This window comes from Hemibagrus wyckioides, linkage group LG29, assembly GCF_019097595.1.
Source record: "Hemibagrus wyckioides isolate EC202008001 linkage group LG29, SWU_Hwy_1.0, whole genome shotgun sequence".
NCBI classification, from domain to species: domain Eukaryota; kingdom Metazoa; phylum Chordata; class Actinopteri; order Siluriformes; family Bagridae; genus Hemibagrus; species Hemibagrus wyckioides.
Window position 1 is genome coordinate 1017337 of NC_080738.1, and position 7500 is coordinate 1024836.

Here is a 7500-nt window from a genome sequence, read left to right on the forward strand (position 1 = left end):
GTGTTTGGTCTTTAGTTCTGTCCAGGGTTTTATTACAGTAAATGATGGACGCTCTGGTTTCCCCGAGTTTACAGTACAGACACACACACACACACATATACACACACACACACATATACACACATATATACACACACACACACACACACATATATACACACACACACACACACACACACATATACACACACACACACACACACACATATATACACACACACACACATATATACACACACACACACACATATACACACACACACACACACACACACACATATATACACACAATTCAATTCAATTCAATTTTATTTGTATAGCGCTTTTAACAAAGAGCATTGTCTCAAAGCAACTTTACATGAGAAACAACATAAGAAAACAACAAACATATAAACAGACAGACAGACAGACAGACAGACAGACAGTCCTAGATGTTATCCCAAGTGAACAAGCCTGAGGTGACTGAGGCGACTGTGGCAAGGAAAAACTCCCTTAGATGGTAAGAGGAAGAAACCTTGAGAGGAACCAGACTCAAAAGGGAACCCATCCTCATTTGGGTGACAATTGTGTGATGCAGATACAGCATGTGTATAGTGTTATGTAAATCAATAAGGAGGTTGTTGTCCACAGCGCTGCTTGAATATCCCAATCCTCACAAGCAGAACCCGGCTGGAGCTGGTCCATCTCCGGATGCCACTGGAGCACAGTCTCTGTATGCCTCGGGATGGGTAGAAGAAGGGAAACAATGGAACAGCATTAGCGTAGCTGCTGTTCATAATATTAGCAGCACTAGATGAATGTGTATTTAATCAGATGTACTGGAGCACAAGGTTATGGGATGTTAGATGTATGTCAGGATAAAGAGATAAGTCTTTAGTCTACATTTAAACTGGGAGACTGTGTCTGAGCCCCGAACACTGTCAGGAAGACTATTCCAAAGTTTTGGAGCTAAATATGAAAACGCTCTACCCCCTTTTGTGGACTTTGATATTCTGGGAACTACTAGAAGTCCGGAATTTTGTGATCTTAAAGAGCGTGGTGGATTGTAGCGTGTTAGAAGACTGGTCAGATAGGTGGGAGCTAAACCAATTAGAGCCTTGTACATGACTAGAGCTAATTTATAGTCAGTTCTAAACTTCACAGGTAGCCAGTGCAGGGATGATAATATTGGGGTTATATGATCATATTTTCTTGACCTGGTAAGAACTCTGGCGGCTGCATTCTGGACTAACTGTAGCTTGTTTATTGAAGATGCAGGACAAACACCTAGTAATGCATTACAGTAGTCCAGTCTGGAGGTCAGGAATGCATGAACTAGTTTTTCTGCATCAGATACAGATAAAATGTTCCTAAGCTTGTCGATATTTCTAAGATGGAAGAAGGCTGTTTTTGTGATATTGGAAATATGATTTTTAAAGGATAAGTTGCTGTCTAATATTACACCCAGGTCTTTCACTGTTGAGCTAGTGGTAACAGTACATCCTTCTAGGTGCAAGCTGAATTGCGAGAGCTTCTGTGTGCTGGTTTTTGGACCAATAAGTAATATCTCTGTCTTATCAGAACTTAATAATAGGAAATTATCGGTCATCCAATCTCTAATATCTTTAACACACTCAGTTAGTTTAGACAAATTAGATATTTCATCTGGTTTTGATGAGATATATAACTGGGTGTCATCAACATAACAACGGAAACTAATCCCATGCCTTCTAATGATGTCACCCAATGGAAGCATGTATACTGTGAAAAGCAGAGGTCCTAATACTGACCCTTGTGGGACCCCGTATTTCACTGGCACTACACTGGACAGTTCTCCATTTAAATCTACAAAGTGGTATGGATCAGACCGGTAGGATCTAAACCATTTTAATGCCTGTCCCTGCATACCTGTGTGATTTTGTAAGTGATCTATGAGGATATTATGATCTATAGTATCGAATGCAGCACTAAGATCAAGCAGGACTAAAATGGAGATGCAGCCTTGGTCCGAAGCTAAAAGCAGGTCATTAGTGATTTTAACTAGTGCAGTTTCTGTACTATGATGGGGCCTGAAACCTGACTGAAATTCTTCAAGGATATTGTTTTCCTGTAGGGAGGAACATAATTGGGCTGACACCTTTTCTAATATTTTAGATATAAACGGAAGGTTTTGAAATCGGTCTGTAATTTGATATTTCATCAGGGTCCAGTTTCGGTTTCTTTAGAAGAGGCTTAATAACTGCTAACTTAAGAGATTTTGGGACATGACCTAGATATAACGAGGAGTTAATAATATTGAGAAGAGGCTCTCCAGCTGCATGTATCACTTCTTTCAGAAATCTGGTTGGAATTGGATCCAACAAACACGTTGTTGGTTTAGCCGTGGTGATAAGTTTAGCTAGCTCTTCCTGCCCTATGCTGGTAAAGCATTGTAGCTTTAAGTGTGGAGCTATAGGCTGGTCTGGATCACCGGATGCTGTCAATGGTTGAACATCCAATATTTTACACTACTAAACTGTGCTGAAATACTCTCTCCAGAAATCTGATGCTTTGTTAGTCTAGCCACTGTACTGAATAAGAATCTGGGATTGTTCTGGTTTATTTCAGATTGCTCAGATGCTCAGCCCTAGCAGCTTTTAGAGCCTGTCTATAGTTGGCCAGACTGTCTTTATACGCAATTCTAAAAACTTCTAATTTGGTTTTTCTCCACTTTCACTCGAGGTCACGGGTTGCTCTCTTGAGGGTGTGAGTATGACTATTGTACCACGGTGCAGGTGTTTTATCTCTGACCTTTATTAGTCGGATGGGGGCAACAGTGTCTAGTGTGCTGGTGAAAATATTGCCTATGCTGTTTGTTACTTCATCTAGTGCATCTGCATTTCGGGGTCTAGTAAGAAGTTGAGACAGATCTGGCAGATTGTTTGTAAATCTGTCTTTAGTGGGCGGAGTTATAGTTCTACCAAGTTTATAACGTGGAGAGACGTGTCTAATATGTTCTACAGGTAGAGCGTACACTAAGAGGTGATGGTCTGTGATGTCATCGCTTTGAGGTAGAACGGTTATATCAGTAACATCAGTCCCATGTGATATAACTAAGTCTAGTGTATGATTAAAACGATGAGTTGGTCTATTAATGTTTTGTTTAACCCCAAAGGAATTTAGTAAATCTATAAATGCGAGTCCTAACGCATTGTTAGCATCGTCTACATGAATGTTAAAGTCTCCTACAATTAACTATAACTGATCAAAAGATCTGAGAGTAAATGTGAAAACTCATTAAGAAAATCACCGTAGGGCCCCGGGGGTCTGTACACGGTGGCCAGGGCAAGATAGAGTAGGGATTTATTATGTATGTCTGAGAGTGCAACATTAAGGACAAGAACTTCAAATGAGTTAAACCTGGGTCCTGTTTTCTGAGTAACGGTAAGAGAATTATTATAGATGGTTCCAACACCACCACCACGACCTGTCTGACGGGGCTCATGCTTATATGAATATCCTGATGGAGTAGACTCATTCAGACCAATGTATTCATTTGGTCTAAGCCAGGTTTCAGTAAGACAGAGTGCGTCGAAACTATAATCTGAGATCATTTCATTAATAATAAGTGCTTTCGGTGCAAGAGATCTAATGTCCAGAAGCCCAAACTTAAACTTTTTTACCTATTTGGTCTTTTTCAGGATTAATTGTGATAAGATTATTTCGAGAGTTATTAACGAATTCATCCTTTAATCTCACTAATCGGGGAACAGACAGTTTCTATAGGACGAGCTATGTGTGAACTTGTATTAGTCTGGTGAGTTGAATAGTAGCTATTATAGATATAATCTGAGGAATGACTTACCAGTCAGATGGTGCGTAGTGTCCTGGATATGTGACACAGACACACACATATATATTTATATATATATATATATATATATATATATATATATATATATATATATATGTATACACACACACACACACATAAAAGTTTGTAATTCTTAGACTATTTTTTATGAACTCTAACTCGTCCTGGAGCGACATGCACCAAACTCTGCATGGTTCAGAAATCCCTATCGAACTGTCTAATTTCCATGAGGCAGATGCTGTTGGCTCTGTCCGGTTCTCCACACAGATATTACACATGGAACATTAAAGATATTCTCTAGAAGAATAAATCACTTTTCTTTGATAAAAGCAAGCCTCTTTTTCAGCTGGGCAGCGTTTTAACTCACAGGGAAAACTTTATAACTATATCGAATTTTCACAAAAATATAAAACCCCTATATCTGCTAATGAATATGCTGTTGTTTGCAATTCTATTCCCTCTGGAGTGCCATTATTATTGCACAGAACTATCTTTTCATGGCCATATACTTATCCTGTGAAATGAACTGACACATTGGTGGTTGGAAATGTTTGCTACTCTGTAGAACAACAACAAAAAAATAACCACAAAACCAGAGCTCTCTTCCGAAGAGAGATAATAACAATTCCTTATGAAATATCTTACTGGAATAACATGATAGAGAATATACCTTGGGAGAAAGTATGGTCTCTGCCTCACGAGTATCTGCTCACAAATAAAACAAAAGAAGGAACGTTTAAGTTCATCCACAAATGTTCCCCCACACTAAAGCCTTTCTTAAGAAATATAAATCAGACATCGGAGTGAATTGCAGTGTTTGTCACTCTTCTGAGGAAGACGTCACTCATCTGTTTTGGCATTGTACCCACATTGAAACATTTGGGTCAGATGTATTAAGTTTTATTCAGTTCTATTTTATAAGTGACTTCTCTTTCCGTCTTAAAGATATTATATTTGGTTTGTTCAATTACACAAAAGATAACATAAAATATGATATAATTATCTTGTGTTTCCTTATAGGTAAATTTCACATACACAAACAAAAATCCACTAACTCTGAACCTCTCCTCTCTTTATTTAAAGCCTCTCTTCTCTTTATCTAACCCAATGATAAACCTTGGATTAACTGTGAGGTGCGGGCCATGTTATGTGCCCGCTCCACTGCATTTGTCTCAGGAGACATTGGGGAATACAATAAGGCCAGATACAACTTATGCAAATCAATCAGGAAGGCCAAGAGAGACTGCAGTCTTAGGCTGGAGGGATACTACACCACTGCAGTCTCACAGCGCATGTGGCAAGGTCTTCAGCACATCACAGAGTACCGGCAAAGGGGTCAAGGAGACATAACTCCCAAGATCACACTCCCAGATGAGCTGAATGAGTTTTATGCTCGCTTCGAGGCCCCAAACACTGGCCAACAGCATAAGACTCTGGCCTCAGGGGGCATACTGGACATGCCACTCACTGTGTCATCAACAGAGGTGCACATGGCTCTGAGGAAAACAAACCCACAGAAGGCAGTCGGCCCAGATTACATCCCGGGGCGGACACTCATGGTCTGAACTGGCTGACGTGTTCACAGGCATCTATAATCTGTCTCTCGCTCAGGCCTTGGTGCCCAACTGCTTCTACTCCACCACCATCATACCTCTCCCAAAGAAGAACACTGTGACCTGCCTGAATGACCATCGTCCCGTTGCACTCACTCCAGTAGCGATGAAGTATTTTGAAAGGATAGTAATGTCCCACATTAAAAGCAACATTCCAACCACCTTGGACCCATTTCAGTTTGCATATCGACAAAACCGGTCCACTGAAGATGCTGTCACACTTGGAGGGTAAGGACACGTGAGAATGCTATTCATCGACTACAGCTCAGCATTCAACACAGTTATTCCACACAGGCTCTCTGAAAAGCTCCTCACCCTCGGATTGACACCCTCTCCCTGTAACTGGGTGCTGAACTTCCTGACGGACAGACCCCGGTCAGTCAGAGTAGGAAACTGGACATCATGTGTCAGAACTGTGAGCACAGGGACCCCCCAAGGATGTGTCCTAAACCCACTTCTGTACACCCTCTTTAGCTATGACTGCGTGGCCTCCCAAACCAACACCAAGGTAATAAATTTTGCGGATGATACCACAGTCATCAGACTCATTACTGGTGGAGAGGAAACATCTTACAGAAATGCATGACTGCTACCCCACTTCACTTCTCAGATCATCACTTGGTATCCTTCACTATCATTCTCCGTGTCCTACCGAAATGTAACTCCCAGCATCCCACTCATCCACCGGAACCTTCACTCTATCTCTTGTTCCTTTTCCTCCCTAACCCTAGACTCAGCTACAGACACTATTCTCTCCTCTCTTTCATCAACCATGGACTTTCTCTTCTCTTCAACCACTAAATGCAGGAAGACTTCTTGTCCTGCTCCTTGGCTGTCAGATGTGCTTTACAACAATCAGAGAGAACTACGAACAGCAGAGAGGAAGTGGAAGAAATCTCGACTGGATGCAGATCTCACCTCTTATCGTACGCTCCTGTCCAGATTCTCTTCTGGTGTGACTTCTGCCAAGACTTCTTTCTACCAGGAAAAGCTTGAGGCTTCTGCACAAGATCCCCAAAAGCTCCACATCATCTTCTCTGCACTACTCAACCCTCCGACTCCACCTGCTCCATCCTCCCTGACCGCTGAAGATTCCACCACTTTTTACACAGAGAAGATTGAGAAGATCTGCCAGACCTTCATGTCTTCCCCAACTTCATCTACATTACACAGCCCGGACTCAGCTTCTCCTTCACTGAAGCATCTCTCAACCATTGAAGCAGAAGAGGTTTTGCAAATCATCCACACCTGCAATCCTACCACCTGCTCACTGGATCCAATCCCTTCCACTATGCTCCAGACCATCTCACCTGACCTCCTGCCCTTCATCACCACAGACATCAATGGATCCATAACATCTGGTCAGGTACCAACTACCTTTAAGAAAGCAGGAGTTATCCCTATACTGAAGAAACCTGCTTTGGATCCCTCTGACATCAATAATTACAGAACGGTATCACTCCTCTCCATTCTTTCAAATATTCTCAAATGAATTGTTTATAATCAGCTGCCTGACCATCTCCTGCAGAATAACCTCCATGATCCCAACCAGTCTGGCTTCAAAGCAGCACATTCCACAGAGACTGCCCTTTTGACATTCACTCGCTTCATCAGTCCTCATCCTCCTCCACCTTTCTGCAGCATTTGACACAGTTAACCACAAGACTCTCTTGTCCACCCTCAGGAGTCTTGGAATTTGAGGAACAGCATGGGAATGGTTTGCTTCCTACCTGGATGGTCGCTCATATCAGGTAACATGGAAGGGATTGACATCTGCTCCATGCAGACTCTCTACTGGTGTACCACAAGGCTCAGTACTTGATCCTCTCCTTTTCTCCCTCTACACCCACTCTCTTGGCAAAGTTATATCCTCACACGGCTTTTCATACCACTGCTATGCTGATGACACGCAACTTATCTTCTCCTTCCCTCCCTCAGATACCACAGCTTATGTCCGGATCTCAGCGTGTCTGGAGGACATCTCATCTTGGATGACGGCTCATCAGCTGAAACTCAATCCCAGCAAAACTGAACTGCTGGTCATCCCAGGTGATT